Here is a 20,903-nt window from a genome sequence, read left to right on the forward strand (position 1 = left end):
GGATCTCTTTTGAACCTTGAAAGAGGAATGAAGAGATCAAGCTAGAAATGCTTTCTCATGTTGGACCAAATTGGGTTTGGATGGGTATGTGACTATAACCCTCTCAATACTTGATTTGGGAAATGCATGTGGTACAATCAGTGACCATACTTCATCTCTTCTCATGAGAAATTGACCAAGGAATTGGCTATTGATCAAGATTTGAGAGATTGAATTGCAAGAAATTGTAATTCAATCACTTAAGATTGCCAAGGAGATCAATGAGTGCATTGATTGAGGAAGAGATGAAAATGAACTTGATCCGGAGAATTGCAACATCTCCTAAGCCCAATGAACTCCCCATCTCTGATCTTACCCATTCTCTTTAATTTCTGCCATTTACTTTTATGAGCAAATCCCCCATTCCCATTTACAATTCTGCAATTTATCTTCAGTCATTTTCTTCCAGTCCTTTAATTCTAGCATTTACTTTTCTGTTATTTACATTTCCGCCATTTTATTTTCTGCAACTCTCAACCCAAATTCTGTATTCGCTCAACTAGAACATTCTTCTAATTAAAGTTGCTTGATCAATCAATCCCTGTGGGATTCGACCTCACTCTATTGTGAGTTTTTACTTGACGACAAATTCGGTACACTTGCCGAAAGGAGATTTGTTGAGAGACAAGTTTTCCGTGCATCAATTACCCCAATGTAAAGTTAAGAATTCAAAGATCAATGCATGTATGATAAAATTAAGATAAAAAGTTGATACATGAGTATGGAATGTGAAAGAGAAATTCTAGGTAGCTAGGTATGAATTCTAAAGTTATATAGAATATATATATATATATATAGGTTATGTTAAAGCTTGGGTTAATTAAAGATTCAGTTTTTAAGCTTACTTAGCCATATGTGTATCCTTACCATTACCTTAGCCCCATTACAACCTTGAAAAGACCTCATGATGTTTGCATTGGTATATTAAATGTTGTTGATTGGTTAGGAGAAGAACAAAAAATTAGAAAGCATGATTAGAGAAGGATAGAGTGATTACCCTATACACTAGAGAGACTAGAGTATACATACATCATCAGTGAGGGTTCAATGCTTGAAATTTTATGTTCCCTGCTTTCATGAGTTATCTTCTTGCACTTTTATCTGTTATTACTGTATAAAAAATTTGAATTAGTGGAATTTGATCTATATTTTGAAGAGCTTATTTGCTATTGATCAAGTGGACAAGAATCATATAGTTGCATTCATATATATAGGTTGCATTGCATTGCATGAGTTTCACATGTTCCTACTCATTTATTTTATCTCCTTCAACTAAGCATGAGGACATGCTAATGTTTAAGTGTGGGGAGGTTAATAAACCACTATTTTATGGTTTATAATGTGTTTAATTGTGTGGTTTTAGCATGATCTTTACCCACTTATTCATATGATTAGAATGCAATTATATTTCCTTTCTAAAATTATTACATGATTGAAAACTTGCTTCCTAGAGACTTTTAATTATGTATTTTAATTCTCCTTTATTCCATTCGATGCCGTGATCTGTGTGTTAAGTGTTTCAGGCTTTATAGGGCATGAATGAGTTGGAGATTGGAAAGGAAGCTTGAAAAAATGGAAGGAACACAAGAAATTGAGGAGATGACCAGCGAGAAGTGACGCGGCCGCATGGCTTACGCGACCGCGCAGAAGAGAGGAAATCGCAGTGATGCGGCCGCATGGCTCACACGACCGCACGGATTGGGATAGCACAAGTGACGCGGAGGCATGGACGACGCGCCCGCGTGGCAAAGCAAAATGCCGAATAATGCGTCCGCATGAATGACGCAATCGCGTGACATGCGCGACCTGCATAATCAGTAGAATTCGCTGGGGGCGATTTTGGGCCCTGTTTTGACCCAATTTTCGGCCCAGAAAAGCAAACTAGAGCCAGAGAACATGCAGAAACCAGAAAACAACATTCATTCTACATAATTTTTAGTTTTTAGATCTAGTTTTACTCCTCCTCTAGGTTTTCTCTCTACAGATTCATAGTTCTTAGGATTTTTATTTCTATTGCTCTATGCATTGGGATATTGAGAAGAGTTATTACCTCATCAAGACTTCGTCATTCTAGTTCGTTTTCTTTACTTGGCTTTACCCTTCCATGTCCTTTGATTTACTCAATTTTTCTATTGGATTATTTTAGAATTTATTAATACAAGAGTTACTTTTATTTTTAATTAATTCCATTGAAGTTTTATTTATCATGTCTTTCTTTAATTTCCTTTCCTATGTTATGAGTTCTAAATTCACAATGAGCGAGTAGTTCCCTAACTTGATGGGGAGTTGATTGAAAGGAACCCTTGAGTTGGAATGCTCAAAAGAGAAATTGTAATTGGGTTTATTATTGGATTGCTCTGTAGTCACTAACACCAGTCCTTCCAAGTAAGCGGATTGGGACTTGTGAATAGAAACAGCATTCCAACTTGTTTGACTTTCCCTTACCTAGTAAGGGATAACTAAACAAAACAACATTCAATTATCAATTAATCTTGAGAGTACTGCAACAAGAATAGGGCTTCCAACTAATCTACTCCCAGTCAAGGATTTTATTTAAATTACTTAATTTCTCCAATTTAATTTCCTGTTTATTCAACTCAAACTCTTTTTTAAAACACCTGATTAATAAAATAGAACACCTTTCTGCACTTCGTTGGTAGACAACCTGGGATTCATACTCCCAGTATTTTAATTTTAATTTTTCTGATAACCTTTCTAAATTGATAAGCGGATTTCTGGTTGGTTAAGAACTATACTTGCAACGCATATCTTATAACAATTCTTAAGTCGCCAATTTCCGCCACGTCAAGTAGCTCAGAAGAGGGATGAAGCACCAAAGGATGCAGAAGCTGCAAGTGGCGCCATTCCTATCCCATTTCCACACCTTGCAAGGAAGTCCATAAAGCAAATGGAACTTGATCCCAAAATGGTAGAAATTTTTAAAAAGGTTGAGGTAACTGTTTCCCTTTTTGATGTTATTCAGCAAGTACCTAAATTTGTAAAGTTTCAGAAAGATTTATGCATTTATAAAGATAAAATTAATGAGTTAGAAACTATTCCTTTAGGTAGTTCTATATCTGCTTTAATGGGAGGTATACCAGAAAAATGTAGTGATCCAGGTCCATGCATGGTTAACTGTACCATTGGAGGTGTAATATTTTCTGATTGCATGTGTGACTTAGGAGCATGTGTTAGTATAATGCCGTTGTCTATATATGATACTCTAAGGATCCCTCCCTTAAAAAGGTCAGCAGCTCGTTTTGTGTTAGCAGATCAAAGCATTATTAGAGTAGTTGGAATTGCTGAAGATGTATTATTGAGTATTAAGGGGCTCACATTTCCTATTGACTTCTATATCCTAGAAATGCCCCCTAATGACTCAGGAAAACCATCATCAATCCTGCTTGGAAGACCATTCCTGAAAACCTCAAAGTTCAAGCTAGATGCATTCTCAGGAACTTACTCCTTTGAGATAGATGGCAGAACAGTAAGTTTCAGTTTAAATGAAGCTATGAAACACCCTCCGAAAGATCATTCTATCTTTCAGTGCGACATCATTGATAAAACTATAGCTGAAGTTCACCAAGAAGAATTAGAAGAGAAGCACATGGAGCAAGGTCAAAGTGTGGGGACACCCTCTGAACATAATAAAAATACCTTACTATTACTACTAGCCCCGGATGATCCAGAACCTAGCCATGAGTAGAAATTGGAATTGAAGCCCCTTCCTCCACACCTCAAGTATGCTTACCTTGAGGATAATCAGAAGTTCCCAGTTATCATTGCAAGAGAACTCACTTCTCAACAGGAGGAGCAACTGCTTAGTGTGCTGAAAAAGCACAAGAAAGCAACTGGGTGGAGCTTGGCGGATATAGTAGGCATCAGCCCTCAAGTTTGTGAGCATAGGATATATTTAGAAGAGGACTCGAAACCTATCCGTCAATCCTAAAGAAGATTGAATCCAACCATCTTAGAAGTTGTCAAGAAAGAAGTGACCAGGCTACTTAAAGCAGATATCATTTATCCCATCTCAGACAGTGAATGGGTCAGTCTAGTACAAGTGGTGTCCAAGAAGTCTGGAATCACAACAGTAAAGAATGAACATGGAGAGCTCTTGACAGCTAGAGTACAGAATTCATGGAGGGTTTGCATTGACTATAGACGTCTCAACCAAGCTACTCGCAAGGATCATTACCCTTTGCCATTTATTGATCAGATGCTCGATCGCCTGTCAGGTAAATCCCATTATTGCTTTTTAGATGGTTATACAGGCTACTTTTAAATTCATATAGCTCCTGAGGATCAGAACAAGACCACTTTTACATGTCCCTTTAGAACGTATGCTTATAAAAGAATGCCTTTTGGCTTATGTAATGCACCTGCTACTTTCCAAAGATGCATAATGAGTATCTTTTCAGATCTTATTGAGAATTGTATGGAAGTATTTATGGATGATTTTAGCATATATGGTGATTCATTTGACCTTTGCTTGGATAGTTTAGCTAGAGTATTAGACAGGTGTGTTAGTTCAAACCTTGTATTGAATTTTGAAAAATGTCACTTTCTGGTAAAACAAGGGATTCTTCTAGGACATGTTGTCTCTAAAACTGGTATTTCAGTAGATCCAGCAAAGGTAGATGTCATTTCTAGTTTACCTTACCCCTCCTTCGTGAGGAAAGTCTATTCGTTCCTAGGCCATGCAGGTTTTTACAGGAGATTCATTAAGGACTTCAGTAAGGTAACATTACCTTTATCCAGATTGCTACAGAAAGATATTGAGTTCAAGTTCAGTGAAGATTGCATGAAAGCGTTTGATAAGCTGAAAATCACCCTGACTCAAGCTCCAATTGTGAGAGGATCGGACTGGAGCCAGCAATTTGAAATTATGTGTGATGCCTCCAACCATGCAGTCAGAGTGGCACTGGCTCAGCGCGAAGGTAAGGATCCTTTCGTAATTGCTTATGCATCTAAAACCTTAGATGCTGCTCAGTCTAATTAGACTACTACTGAAAAAGAGCTTGTAGCTATTATTTTTGCTCTGGATAAATTTCGAGCCTATTTCCTTGGTACTAAGGTAGTAGTATACTCAGACCATGTAGCTCTAAAATATTTAATAGCTAAAAAGGAGTCCAAACCAAGATTAATGCGTTGGATACTGCTGTTGCAAGAATTTGATTTAAAAATTAAGGATAGGAGTGGTAACCAGAATTTAGTGGCAGACCACTTGAGTTGCCTTGAGCACATTAAGGATGACTCCACTCCTATAAATAATGCTTTCCCATTTGATAGCTTGCATGCAGTATTTGAAGTAGTTCCTTGGTATGCACATGTAGCTAATTATCTAGTTAGCCATACTTTCCATCCTAATTTTACTAAACATTAAAGGGACAAGCTGAAAAGTGAGTCTAAATATTATATATGGGATGACCCATATTTATGGAGGTGTGGTGCTGACCAGGTAATTAGGAGGTGTGTACCTCAATCAGAATGCCAGTCCATTTTAGAGGCTTGCCACTCTTCTGAGAGTGAATGACATTTTGGCCCTCAAAGAACAGCTAGAAAAATCTTAGACTGTGGATTCTGGTGGCCTACTCTCTTTAAAGATGCTGCTGAATTTTGTAAATCTTGTTCCCCATGCCAAAGATTTGGTAATATATCCAAGAGGGATGAGATGCCTCAACAGATTATGCTTTTCTGTGAAATTTTTTATGTTTACGGCATTGACTTCATGGGTCCATTTCCAAACTCTAATGGTTACCTTTATATACTATTAGCTGTAGATTACGTTTCTAAATGGGTGGAAGCAATTTCTACCCACACTGATGATGCTAAAACTGTTGTTTCCTTTGTTAGAAATCATATTATCTGTCACTTTGGATCACCACAAGCAATCGTGAGCGATCAAGGCACTCACTTTTGTAACAGGAGACTAACAGGATTACTGAAGAAGCATGGGATAGTTCACAAAGTAGCAACAGCTTATCATTCCCAGACCAATGGACAAGCAGAAGTGTCTAACAGAGAAATTAAACGCATTTTGGAGAAGATAGTAAAGCCTCATAGGAAAGACTAGAGTGCCAGGCTAAAAGATGCACTCTGGGCATATAGAACAGCATACAAGATACCCATTAGGATGAGCCCCTTCCTCTTGGTATACGGAAAGGCTTGCCATCTTCCAGTAGAGGTGGAACACAAGGCTTTCTGGGATGTAAGGGAATGCAATATGAATTTTGAAGAATCTGGTGCTGAAAGAAAGTTACAACTAGCAGAATTAGAGAATCTCCGCCTTGAAGCATATGACAAATCCAGGCGATACAACGAGAAAATGAAGACTGTCCATGACAAGCACATAAAAAGGAGAGAGTTCAGACCAAGGGAGTTAGTTCTTCTTTATAACTCTAGACTGAGGCTTATGCCAGGCAAACTAAGATCAAGATGGGAAGGTCCCTATAGAATAGAAAAGGTAGAGCCATACGGAGTTTTTCACCTGCGTCATCCTTCTAGCTCCAAATTCCTAAAGGTCAATGGACATCGCCTAAAGCTTTATCATGGTGAAAAGATGAAGGATCATAAAGAACTAGAAGTTTCCTTTTGGAAGACCCACCAACAGAAGCAGAATGAGCCTGAAGACATCTAACTTAAGGACATAAAAGCAAAGTGCTAGGTGGGAGACAACCCACCATGGTATGATTGTTCAGTTTCAGTCTTAGTTTTATTTTACTTTATTTTGTTTTTGCCAATGAATCTTCTCATAACCTCTGCATATAGCTGCATATAGCCTGCATTTGCATTTGCACTATGCATATATAAAATAATAATAATAATAATAATAATAATAATAATAATAATAATAATAATAATAATAATAATGATGATGCACGCGATGCGCAAGCGTCGCTGACGCGTCCGCATCATTAGTGCATTAGAAACAAGGAAGAAAAGAAGTAGAGAGTCACGTGAGAGCGTGGCTGGAGGTGTGCCTTAGTCACAAGCATGCCCACGCGAACGCGTCCATCACGCGTCCGCGTCATTTGAAAAATTTACCTCCCACATGTCCGCGTCACCCACGCGCACGCCTTATGATAAACCACTATTTTATGGTTTATATTGTGTTTAATTGTGTGGTTTTATCATGATCCTTACCCACTTATTCATTAATTTAGCATGCATTTATATTTTCTTCCTGAAATTATTACGTGATTGAAAACTGCTTCCTAGAGACTTTTAATTATGCATTTTAATTCTTCTTTATTCCATTCGATGCCGTGATCTGTGTGTTAAGCTTTTCAGGGTTTATAGGGCATGAATGAGTTGGAGATTGGAAAGGGAGCTAGCAAAAATGGAAGGAACACAAGAAATTGAGGAGATAACCAGCGAGAAGTGACGCGGCCGCATGGCTCATGCGACCGCGCGAAAGAGGAGAAATCGCAGTGACGCGGCAGCGTGGCTCACGCAACCGCGCGGACTGGAAAAGCACGAGCGACGCGGAGGCGTGGACGACGCGAACGCGTGGCGAGGAAAAGCACGAATGACGCGTCCGCATGGATGACGCGATCGCGTGACATGCGCTATCTGCATAATCTACAGGATTCGCTGGGGGCGATTTTGGACCCTATTTTGACCCAGTTTTCGGCCCAGAACAGCAGACTAGAGCCAGAGAACATGCAGAAACCAGGGATAATAATTCATTCTACACAGTTTTAGTTTTTTAGATCTAGTTTTACTCCTTCCCTAGGTTTTCCTCTCTAGACATTGATAGTTCTTAGGATTTTATTTTCTCTAGCTTTTTGCATTGGGATATTGAGAAGAGTTATCACCTCATCAAGACTTCGTCATTCTAGTTCGTTTTCTTTACTTGGCTTACTCTTCCATGTTCTTTGCTTTGTTTAATTTTACCATTGGAATATTTTTAGGATTATTTAATACAAGGATCACTTTTATTTTTAATTTTTATTTACAATGTCTTTCTTTGATTCCTTTTCATATGCTATGAATTTTACCTTTACAATGAGTGAGTAGTTCCCTAACTTGATGGGGAGTTGATTGAAAGGAACCTTTGAGTTGGAAGATTCAAGAGAAAGATTGTAATTGGGTTATTGTTGGTTTGCTTTCTAATTCCTGACACCAATCCTCCCAAGAGTGGATTGGGACTTGTGGATAGAACAGTATTCCAACTTGTTTTACCTTCCCTTACTTAGTAAAGGATAACTAAACGAAATAACTCTCAATTGTCAATTAATCTTAAGAGTGTTCCATCAAGAATAGGGCTTCCATGTAATCAACTCCCAGTCAAGGCTTTTATTTACATTATTCAATTTTATCAATTTAATTCCCTGTTTACTCAACTCAAACCTTTTCGAAAACATCTGATTAATAAGATAGCACCCTTTCCTGCAACTCGTTGGGAGACGACCTGCGATTCATACTCCCAGTATTTTAAATTTCAATTTTCTGTGACACTTTTCTAAATTGAGCGGTGGATTTCTAGCGAGTTAAGAACTATACTTGCAACGTATATATTCTAATAATTTTTAATTCACCAATTTCTGCCCGCATCAATTTTTGGCGCCGTTGCCGAGGAGTTGCAATAGAGTGCTAAAGTTATTAATTAAAATTTATTTATTTGCATTTTATTTTATTTTGCCACTATGAGCTGCATGTTTCTTTCGCTAGATGATGCGTTCACTTCCTGATCCACGCTTGCCAGTATTCGATCCTGAGATTGAAAGAACCATCTCACGAATAAGGCGAGCTCGGCGTCGGTTAGTCCTCTCTGAGGGCGGATTTGAAACGCCATCTGAGGAAGAAACCAGCCCCCATTCTACTGATTCGGTTGATTTACGTACAGGTAACATGGCGGCAGCCAGAAGAGTTACCATCCAGGAGGAAGGAGCCCCTGATTTTACAATGCAACCGTTTCAAGCGCATCACCCAGCGGTGGCTACAGATTTCGAAATAAAGACCACACTGCTCAATTTGATGCCCAAGTTTCATGGCTTACCTGCTCAAGAGCCTATCAAGCACCTGAGAGATTTCCAGGCAGCCTGTTCTACTGTCAGGCGAGATGGTACAGATGAAACTTCAATTCTGCTGAAAGCTTTCCTGTTTTCTCTTGAGGGAAAAGCAAGAGAGTGGTACTACACTCAACCCCTAGCAAATGTATCCAACTCGGATACACTCAGAAAATAGTTTTTGGAGAAACTCTTCCCATCTGAAGTTACTGATAAACTGAGGAAAGACATTTCCACGATTGTTCAAGATGACAATGAGACTCTCTTTGAATACTGGGAGCGCTTCAATAGTCTTCTGGAAGCATGCCCCCACCACATGATCGACAAGATAGTGTTACTCTGCTACATCACACAGGGTATGAGGCCCCAAGATAAGACCACATTGGAAAGTGCTAGCAATGGGTCTATGAAGAACTACAAGACCACTGATGAGGCATGGCAATTGATCAGCAACCTAGCTGAATCTATTAGGAACCAAAGACAGAAGCAAGGCCGTTCAAAAGCCGTTGCAGAAGTATCCTCTAGCAGAGAGACTACTGCTCTAACTCAGAGTATCTGTGAAATGACCAACTTGCTGAAGCAAATGCAATTGACTCAACAACAAGTTCAGCAAGCTCAACCTCGTTCACCACAGCAAAACCAACAGTTAGTCCCACAGAGAGTTTATGGAATTTGTGTTGATTATAGCCATTATACTGATGAATGCCCGCAACTCCAATAGGAAGACAACATGGTGGCATCCACTCATAACTTCTATGACCGCCCCAACCAAGGGTACAATCAAGGTGGAAATAATAACCATGGATGGCAGGACAATTCTAACCAGAATTGGAGGGACAACAATAACAGAGGAGGCAGAGATAATCAGGAAAATCAGAGGTGGAATAATAACAACAATAGGCAGCAAAACCAACCTTACAGAGCACCTCACCTGAGGCAGTCCCAAGGACCACAGAATACCCAACAGCAAACCTCTCAATTTACTCACCCTTCTTCGTCTCCTAATGAAGAGTTACTAAAATTTTTTGAGCGAAGTCAACAGACCCTGGAAAATAACATTAATGCCAGTCTGAATGGTCTGACCACTACTTTGCAAGCTCTTGTCTCACAGATTGGATCAATGCGAAATTCCAATAACCAACCTTCAAGTTCCACTAGAATTCCCTCTCAACTATTACCCAATCCGAAAGGGGGGCATTAATACCATCACCCTAAGGTTCGGAACCACGCTGCAGGAGAGGAATCAGGAGGAGCCAAGCCCACCAGAGCACGCCTCAGCTGAAGAGGTCGTAGAAATAGAAGATGTTGAAGAGGAAGAGGACATACAGGACATAACTGAAAAAGAAGAAGCCCAACCATAGGAGGAAGCATCAAGAGGCGCAGACACTGTAGAAAACACCACTCCCATTCCATTTCCACAACTTGCAACGAAGCCCAGGAAGCAGCTGGAATCCGATCCCAAAATGGTAGAAATATTCAAAAAGGTTGAGGTAATCGTTCCTCTTTTTGATGTTATTCAAAAAGTACCTAAATATGCAAAGTTTCTAAAAGATTTATGTATACATAAGGACAAAATTTATGAATTAGAAACTATTCCTTTAGGTAGTTCCATATCTGCTTTAATGGGAGGATTACCTAAGAAGTGTAGTGACCCAGGTCCTTGTATAGTTAGTTCTACTATTGGTGGAGTAGTAATTTATGATTGCATGTGTGATTTAGGAGCCTGTGTTAGTATAATGCCTTTGTCTATATATGATATTTTGAGGCTCCCTCCCTTAAAAAGGTCGGCAACTCGTTTTATGTTAGTAGATAAAAGTATTATTACAGTGGCTGGAGTTGCTGAAGATGTTTTAGTGAACATTAAAGGGCTTACATTTCCCACTGATTTTTATATCTTGGAGATGCCCCATAATGACTCAGATAAGCCATCATCAATCTTACTTAGAAGAGCATTCCTGAAGACATCAAAATTCAAATTGGATGCTTTTTCAGGAATATACTCTTTTGAAATAGATGGCCAAATAGTAATCTTCAATCTGAATGGAGTCATAAACAACCCTCCAAAAAATCATTCTATCTTCCAGTGTGATGTCATAGATGAAACTGTAGCTGCAATTCACAAGGAAGAATTAGAAGAGAGGCACACTGGACAAGGTCCAAGTGTGGGGATCCTCTTGATTGACAATGAGGGCACTTCGGCATTTTCACAAGTTCCAGACAATCCAGAGCCTGCCCATGATCAGAAGTTGGAATTAAAACCTCTTCCTCCACACCTCAAATATGCTTATCTTGAAGATGAGCAGAAGTTTCCAGTTATCATTGCAAGGGAACTCACTTCTCAACAGGAAGAGCAGTTACTTGATGTACTAAGGAGGCACAAGAAGGTAATTGGGTGGAGTTTGGCAGACATAGTAGGCATCAACCCTCAAGTATGTGAGCACAGAATATTTTTAGAAGAGGGAGCAAGACTTATCCGTCAATCCCAAAGAATATTGAATCCCACTATCTTGGAAGTTGTCAAAAAGGAAGTGACTAGACTATTGGAAGCGGGTATCATCTATCCCATTTCAGACAGTGAATGGGTTAGCCCAGTACAAGTAGTGCCCAAGAAGTCTGGAGTCACTACAGTAAAGAATGAGCATGGAGAGCTCATAGCAACTAGAGTTCAGAATGCTTGGAGAGTCTGCATTGATTACAGGCTTCTCAACCAAGCTACCCGTAAGGATCACTACCCACTTCCATTTATTGATCAAATGCTGGATCGCCTGTCAGGTAAATTACATTATTGCTTTTTAGATGGTTACACAGGTTATTTCCAGATTCATATAGCTCCTGAGGATCAGGAAAAGACCACTTTTACATGTCCTTTTAGGACTTATGCTTACAAGAGAATGCCCTTTGGCTTGTGCAATGCACCAGCTACTTTCCAAAGGTGTATGATGAGTCTTTTCTCTGATCTTATTGAGGACAGTATGGAGGTTTTTATGGATGATTTTAGCATTTACGGTGATTCTTTTAGCCTTTGCTTAGATGGATTATCTAGAATATTAGATAGATGTGTTAATACAAACCTTGTATTGAATTTTGAAAAGTGTCATTTTATGGTAAAAAAAGGGATTGTATTAGGACATGTGGTATCTAATAATAGCATTTCTGTAGACCCAGCAAAGGTGAATGTTATTTCTAGTTTACCTTACCCTCCTCTGTGAGGGAAGTCCGTTCGTTCCTTGGCCATGCAGGTTTTTACAGGAGATTTATTAAGGACTTTAGTAAGGTAGCACTTCCCTTATCTAGATTACTACAGAAGGATATTGAGTTCGAGTTCAGTGAAGATTGCAAGCAAGCGTTTGATAAGCTGAAGGCCACCCTGACTCAAGCTCCAATTGTGAGAGGACCAGACTGGAGCCAGCCGTTTGAAATCATGTGCGATGCTTCCAAACATGCAGTAGGAGCAGCACTGGCTCAGTGCGAAGGTAAGGATCCTATTGTTATTGCTTATGTGTCTAAGACTTTAGACGCTGCCCAGTCTAATTATACTACTACTGAGAAAGATGATAAACCACTATTTTATGGTTTATATTGTGTTTAATTGTGTGGTTTTATCATGATCCTTACCCACTTATTCATTAAATTAGCATGAAATTATAATTCCTTCCTGAATTTATAACATGTTTGAAAACTGCTTCCTAGAGACTTTAATTATGTATTTTTAATTCTCCTTTATTCCATTCGATGCCGTGATCTGTGTGTTGAGTGTTTCAGAGTTTATAGGGCATGAATGAGTTGGAGATTGGAAAGAAAGCTAGCAAAAATGAAAGGAACACAGGAATTTGAGGAGATAACCAGCGAGAAGTGACACGGTCGCATGGCTCACGCGACCGCGCGAAGGAGAGCAAATCGTAGTCACGCGGCCGCATGGCTCACGCGGCCGCGCAGAATGGAAAAGCTCAAGCGACGCGGTAGCGTGGATGACGCGAACGCGTGGCAAGGAAAAGCGCGAATAACGCGTCCGCATGGATGACGCGATCGCGTGACATGTGCGATCTGCATAATTTGCAGAATTCACTAAGGGCGATTTTGGACCTTATTTCGACCCAGTTTTTGGCCCGGAACAGCAGACTAGAGCTAGAGAATATGCAGAAACAAAGGACAACATTCATTCTACACAGTTTTCAGTTTTAGATCTAGTTTTACTCCTTTAGGGTTTTCTCTCTAGGTTTTAGAATTTTAATTTTTAATTGGTCTTAGCATTGGAACATTGAGAAGAGTTATTTCCTTATCAAGACTTCGTCATTCTAGTTCGTTCTCTTAACTTGGTTTTATTCTTCCATGTTCTTTGCTTTGTTCAATTTTGTCATTTGAATACTTTCATTATTATTTAATACAAGGATTATTTCTTCCATTTTAATTTATTTTCCATTCCAATAATCATGTCTTCTTTTAATTCTCTTTCATATGTTATGGATTTATTATTTACAATGAGCGAGTAGTTTCTTCACTTGATAGGGAGTTGATTGAAAGGAACTCTAGAGTTGGAAGAATTGAAAGAGAATTTGTAATTGGGTTAACTGTTGGATTGCTATCCAGTCACTAACACCAATCCCTTTGAACTAAGTGGGTTGCAACTCGTGAATAGATTTAGCATTCCAACTTGTTTGACTTTCCTTTACCTAGTAAAGGATAACTAAACAGCACAACCATTAATTATAAATTAATCTTGAAATCATCCCATCAATAATAGAGATTCCAACTAATCAACTCCCAGTCAAGGCTTTTATTTATATTATTTAAATTTTCTCAATTTAATTTTCCATCTACTTAACTCAACCTTTTGGAACATCTGATTAATAAAATAGCACACTTTTCTGCAACTCGTTGGGAGACGACCTGGGACTCCAACTCCCAGTAATTTTTAATTTAAACTCTCTGTGATATATTTCTAAATTGATAGGCAGATTTTCGGTGAGTTAAGAACTATACTTGCAATGTAACTATTTTAAAAATTTTTAATTCACCAACTTCTGTGCCTCATCAAAAGAGCTTCTTGCTATTGTTTTTGCTCTGGACAAATTCCGAGCTTATTTACTTGGTACTAGAGTAGTAGTGTATTCGGACCATGCAGCTTTAAAGTATCTATTATCTAAAAAGGAGTCCAAACCAAGGCTTATACGTTGGATACTGCTATTTCAAGAATTTGACTTAGAAATAAAGGATAGGAGTGGTAACCAGAATTTAGTGGCAGACCACTTGAGTCGCCTTGAGCACATTAAGGATGATTCTACTCCTATAGATGATAATTTTCCATTTGATAACCTGCAAGCAGTATCTGAAGTATCCCCTTGGTATGCACCTGTAGCTAATTATCTAGTTAGCCACACATTTCCTCCAAACTTTTCTAAGAATCAAAGAGACAAGCTGAAAAGCGAGTCTAAATATTATATATGGGATGACCCATATTTATGGAGATGTGGCACTGATCAGGTAATTAGACGGTGTGTGCCTCAATCAGAATTCCAGTCCATCTTAGAGGCCTGTCACTCAACTGAGAGTAGAGGACATTTTGGCCCTCAAAGAAGTGCTAGAAAAATCTTAGATTCTGGATTCTGGTGGCCTACTCTTTTTAGAGACGCTGCTGAATTTTGTAAATCTTGCCTCCCATGCCAAAAATTTGGTAATATATCCAAGAGGGATGAGATACCTCAACAATATATGCTTTTCTGTGAAATTTTTTATGTTTGGGGCATTGACTTCATGGGTCCATTTCCAAATTCTAATGGTTATTTTTATATATTGTTAGCTGTGGATTACGTTTCCAAATGGGTGGAAGCAATTCCTACCCGCACTGATGTTGCTAACACTGTTGTTTCCTTTGTGAGAAACCATATTATCTGTCGCTTTGGATCCCCACGAGCAATCATGAGGAATCAAGACACCCTTTTTTGTAACAGGAGACTAACAGGACTAATGAAGAAGCATGGGATAATTCATAAGGTTGCAACAGCATACCATCCTAGGACTAATGGGCAAGCCGAGGTATCAAATAGAGAGATCAATCGTATCTTGCAGAAGATAGTAAAGCCTCATAGAAGAGACTAGAGCACCAGGCTACAAGATGCACTCTGGGCATACAGAACATCATACAAAACACTCATTGGGATGAGTCTTTTTCGCTTAGTTTATGGAAAAGCTTGTCATCTTGATGCCAAGGCATCATAGGCTAGTTTCACTAGCAATTTTCTGTTAGTTTTAGTTGTTTTATGCATTTTCTTGAGCTTAAAGTAACCAAAAATGGGTAAATGAAGAACAAAGTAATGAACCATCCAAACAATATGATTTTGATGCAAATTCCATGAGTTTTAGTTATATTACTTAAATGCTATGAATGAAAGATTTCTCATGAAATTTTGCAAGACTTTGATGCAATTGTTTGGATGATTTCAGGGAAGAAGAGGCTAAGCAAGGAAGCAACAAAATCAATAAAGGAAGCTTGTATATAACATGTGGAGTTTAAGTTCCAGTTTAAGCCTAAACTGGAGCTTAAACGCCAAAATCATGAAGGATAAGAAATGCTGGGATTGAAGTTTAACCTCCAGTTTGACCTCAAACTGGAGGTTAAACGCCAGAATGAAAAGCCTCACTTAAGGAGCATTCCACGTTTAACCTCCAGTTTGACCTCAAACTGGAGGTTAAACGCCAGAATGAGTAAGCCACCCAGGGAGGAGTTCCACGTTTAACCTCCAGTTTGACCTCAAACTGGAGGTTAAACGCCAGAACCAGGAAGAGTACCAGGGGCCATTCCACGTTTAAGCTCCAGTTTGACTCAAACTGGAGCTTAAACGTGTTCGATAGTTTCTCCACTCCAGGGTTGCTCTCTCCAAGCTTCCACGTTTAACCTCCAGTTTGACCTCAAACTGGAGGTTAAACGTGTTCGATAGTTTCTCCACTCCAGGGTTGCTCTCTCCACCTCCACGTTTAACCTCCAGTTTGACCCCAAACTGGAGGTTAAACGTGTTCGACACCTCCAGGGCCACCATTCCAAGCTTCCACGTTTAACCTCCAGTTTGACCTCAAACTGGAGGTTAAACGTGTTCGACCTCCAGGATGCCTCATTCCTTTTCCACGTTTAACCTCCAGTTTAACCTTAAACTGGAGGTTAAACGTGTTCGACTACATTACTCTCCAGGGCTACCATTCTTCCATTTCCACGTTTAAGCTTCAGTTTAACCTTAACTGAAGCTTAAACGTGCTTTTACAAATGGCCTCACTGGAAGTATCTGGCGTTTAAGTTGCAGTTTAAGCTTAAACTACAACTTAAACGCCACTCTTGAAAAGGGTTTCTGGGCCAAAAATATTGTGATTTAAGTTAGTCTTTGAGCACAATTATTAACTTAAACTTACTTTGGTATGAAACCCAATTGAATATCATGGTTTATGGGATTGGGCCTGAAGGATTGATGAGTTTGAAATCTCAATTTGTTGAGTCATGTGTCATTATTTGATTATCACTAAGTTGGCTCAATAAATGTTACAGGACTTGGATCAACAACCTCATCAAGATTATGGATCATAAACCCAAGGCAAAAGGAAAGCAAGGAGAGGCCTCAAAGCCCAAGAAGCACAACTGAAGCTCAATATAGAAAGTGTATAAATAGGATAGAAGTTAAGTTAGAGAGGACTTTACTTTCACTTGGAGCTAGTTTTTCCTTTTCTTTGTAATTGAATTCAGAGCTATGATTCACTAAACCCCCTCTCATTGGGTTAGGGAGCTCTATTGTAATTCAATGAATCAATAATAGTTTATCTTCTTCTTCAATCTTTTCTCTTGAATTTTGTTAGAAAGCTTCTCGATCTAATTCCATTGAGTAGTTGTCTTGGGAAAGAGACTACTCATACTTGGAATCCTTCGGAGCCTTGGGAAAGGAATGGAGGATTCATGCTAGAGAAGCTTTCTCACAGTGGATTGGATTGGGGTTTGGATGGATATTGTGACATGTAATCCTACCAAATTGTGGTTCATGAAATTGTGTGGTATAATCAGTGATCAAGCATCATCTCTTCTTATGAACATTTAAACCAAGGGATTGGGAATTTGTTTGTTTTTAGAGAGCATTGGTGAGCCAAGGAATTGGGATCCAATCATATAAGATTGCCAAGCAAAATTCAATGAATGCATTGGTTGAGGAAGAGATATACATGTTTTGATTCGGAGATTTCAATATCTCCTAAACCCAATGAATTCCCCATTTCTGATTTCACTTTCTCTTTACATTCTGCAATTCAATTCTTGCAATCACCCCCATTCCCTTTTAATTTCAGCAATTTACATTCTGCTCTTTAATTCATGCAATTTAAGATTCGGCCATTTAATTTTCTTGTCATTTACTTTTCCCGCTAATTTTACATTCCGCAATTCTCATCTCAATTCTTGATTCCGCTCAACTAGAACACACTTCTAATCCGAATTGCTCAATCAACCAATCCTTGTGGGATTCGACCTCACTCTATTGTGAGTTTTTACTTGACGACGATAACCGGTGCACTTGCCGGAAGGAATTTTGCCGATCGTGCAATTTCCTAAATCGTAGCATAACTAGTTTATGTGCATCAAGTTTATGGCGCCGTTGCCGGGGATTGGTTTTCGATTGACAATTCTCAAATTGGAAGCTAACTAGATTGAGCAATTTTCTCTTGCTTTGTTAATTCTGTTCTAGATATTTGTTGAATTTTAATTTCTGCACTTGGTTACATGCTTTCCTTCTTTATGCCTTTAAATTCATGCAACTAACTCACTGACTCACTAACTGTTTGATTTAATTCCTCAATTGATCTAACCATACTCTTCCATTAACCAAGAGTATTTTACTTGTTTGTGTTTGAGCCGTGTTCTTGTATGACAGGTAGGAGAGGAGAGACATCAACTCCTCCATATACCGAACCGGAAAGGACCCTTCATAGACTTAGAAGGGAAGCAAGAGGGAAGAGAGTAGTGGGAGAAGAGGAATCTGAAGGAGAATCTGAGGACAATTTTGAGGAAGCTCTAGATCTCAACATGGATAGAGAAGTTCACAACCATGAGAGAGCTGATGGAAACAATGCCATTCCTGAGAGGAGGGTTCTTAGTTCATACATAAACCCAACCTCTGGGAATTGTGGTAGTAGCATCCAGAAACCACCCATTCAGGCCAACAATTTTGAGCTCAAGCCACAGCTAATATCATTGGTGGAAAATCATTGTTCCTTTGGAGGAAATGCTAATGAAGACCCAAACCAACATCTCACAAAATTCCTGAGAATTTGTGACACTGTGAAGTCCAATGGAGTCCAGGAAGATGCCTATAAACTGCTCTTGTTCCCATTTTCACTTAGGGACAAGGCAGCTAAGTGGCTGGAATCATTCCCAAGGGGGAGTCTAACCACATGGGATGAGGTGGAAGGCAAGTTTCTGGCACGTTTCTACCCTCCACAAAAGGTCAATAGGCTTCGATCTGAGGTCCAGACTTTTAGACAACAAGATGGTGAAACTCTCTACGAGGCATGGGAGAGATTCAAGGACTTGACAAGGAAATGCCCACCAAACATGTTCCATGATTGGGTGCAATTGCACATCTTCTATGATGGGCTCTCTTATGAATCAAGGAAGGCTGTAGACCATTCATCAGGAGGTTCATTGAACAAGAAAAAGACTGTGGAAGAAGCCATTGAAGTGATCGAGACAGTGGCTGAAAATGAATACTACTATGCATCAGAAAGGCACAACACTAAGGGAGTCATGGAGCTGAACCAGGTTGATACAATTCTGGCCCAAAACAAGGTGTTTGCCAAGCAACTAGCAGAACTTACCAGGCAATTAGAAACAAAGCAAGTGACTGCAATACACACACAAGATCAAGAGGAAGTAGGCATTGAAGGAGGTGATTGGGAAGAGGCCAATTATGTGGGAAACCAACAAAGGCAATCATATGATCCACACTCCAACACTTACAACCCAGGCTGGAGAAACCACCCAAACTTTGGGTGGGGAAACCAACAAACCCAACCACAAAACCACAAACCTTACAACCACAACCAACAAAACAATTCCACATACCAAAACTCCAACCAAAGATCATACCAAGCCACACAACACACTTACCCCCAATCGTCATACCATGACCAAAGTAATCAACCTACCCAACCCAATCCTAACCAACAATTTCAAGATCAATTAAACCGGATGGAAGGAATGATGGCAACCATGAGTCAAGACATAATTGAATTGAAAAGCTTCAGGGATGATGTGAGGACTACCTTAAGAAACCATGGTGAAAAACTCAAATGGATGGAATCTCTAGTAGGAGAGCTATCTCGACAGGCCCCCAAATCAACTGCAGTGTTCCCTAGTGACACAGAAAAGAATCCTAAAGGGGAACAAAAGAGAGTAAGATGGGAAGAATGCAAGGCCATCACCGTATTGAAGGAAGTCTCAGAAGAAGGAATCAGGCCCTCAGAGCACGAACCAGAAATCTTGAAAGAAGGTGTGGAAGAAGTTAGGCAGGAAGGTGGAACTGAGCAAGCCAAGGAACTGCAAAAAGGCATGATGGAAATATACCAACCAAAAGCACCATTTCCTGAAAGGTTAGGAGGAGGTGAAAAAAAGAAAACCTATTCAAGGTTTCTAGAGACATTTAACTCTCTTCATGTCAATATTCCTTTTCTTGAGATTCTTCATCAAATGCCCACACACATCAAGTATTTAAAGGAATTGTTAAGCAAGAAAAGAGTTTTGAAGGGAGGACAAACTGTAACAATGAACAAAGAATGCAGTGCTCTCATCAAGAAGGACACCCTCTCTAAGAAAACGGACCCAGGAAGTTTTCATATCCCTTGCATCATTGGGGAAACAAAAATTGACAGAGGATTCTGTGATCTAGGAGCTAGCATAAATGTGATGCCTCTAACTCTTATGAAGAGGCTACAACTGAATGAGGTGAGATCCACTGATGTAATCATACAACTGGCTGACAAAACTCAGAAGCAAGCTGAAGGGGTAGTTGAAAATGTGCTGGTGAAAGTGGGAGATTATTACTTCCCCACAGACTTTGTCATTGTGGACATGGAGGAAAGCTATTTGCACCCTATAATTCTGGGCAGACCATTTCTAGCCACTACTAGAGCACTCATAGATGTAGAACAAGGAGAACTAATTCTGAGAATACATGATGAACAGCTCATTTTCAAAGTCTTCAAACCTGCATCTGAGCCTGAACCAGAATCTGAAAAGCCTAAAGATGATAGTAGCTATCCGTGTTTGGAGGAAAGTAATCCAGCAGCTGAGACTCTAAAACAGTCATTGGAAGGCAAACAAGAGTTGCAAGAGTTAGAGCCACAAGAATCAGTGGAAACAGATCAGAAGGATCCTCCTGACATAAAGGGCAATGAAGAAATCCTCAAGAGAAAGGGAAGAGTGATAGGGAGATTGCCAAGAGGATGGAGAAACAAGAAAATTCCCACTGAAGGTTTTTCTCCAGGAGATAAAGTGATCTCAAGTCATTATCTGCCAATCCCACCTGGCCTCAAGACCATTCCTTCTCAGCTCCCTCAAGTGTTCACAATAAAGAAAGTTCTTTCTTTGGAACATTTAGAGGTCATGAATGAATCAAGAGGGGACGTTTTCATAGTGAGAGGAGAGGACGTCAAGCACTACAATCCACCCTAACAAGGGACAACCGTCAAGCTAGTGACGTTAAAGAAGCGCTTCATGGGAGGCAACCCATGTTTTTAGTATCCTTAATCTTTAGTGCTTTGCTTTACATCTAATAAAGTATGGTTTCTTATGCATGAACTTGAATCCTCAGGACAACTATTGATTAAGTG

General features: G+C 39.4%; 1 non-coding gene across 1 annotated transcript; it reads right to left on the minus strand.

Moving 5' to 3' along the window:
• Positions 1–18,525: 18,525 nt before the first annotated feature.
• Positions 18,526–18,629, minus strand: LOC148545482 (small nucleolar RNA R71). The gene has a single exon (XR_015901907.1). It is a non-coding gene; the product is annotated as a small nucleolar RNA R71 (small nucleolar RNA).
• Between the last annotated feature and the right edge of the window lie 2,274 nt (positions 18,630–20,903).

This window comes from Arachis ipaensis, chromosome B9, assembly GCF_059453495.1.
Source record: "Arachis ipaensis isolate K30076 ecotype BB chromosome B9, ASM5945349v1, whole genome shotgun sequence".
NCBI lineage: Eukaryota > Viridiplantae > Streptophyta > Magnoliopsida > Fabales > Fabaceae > Arachis > Arachis ipaensis.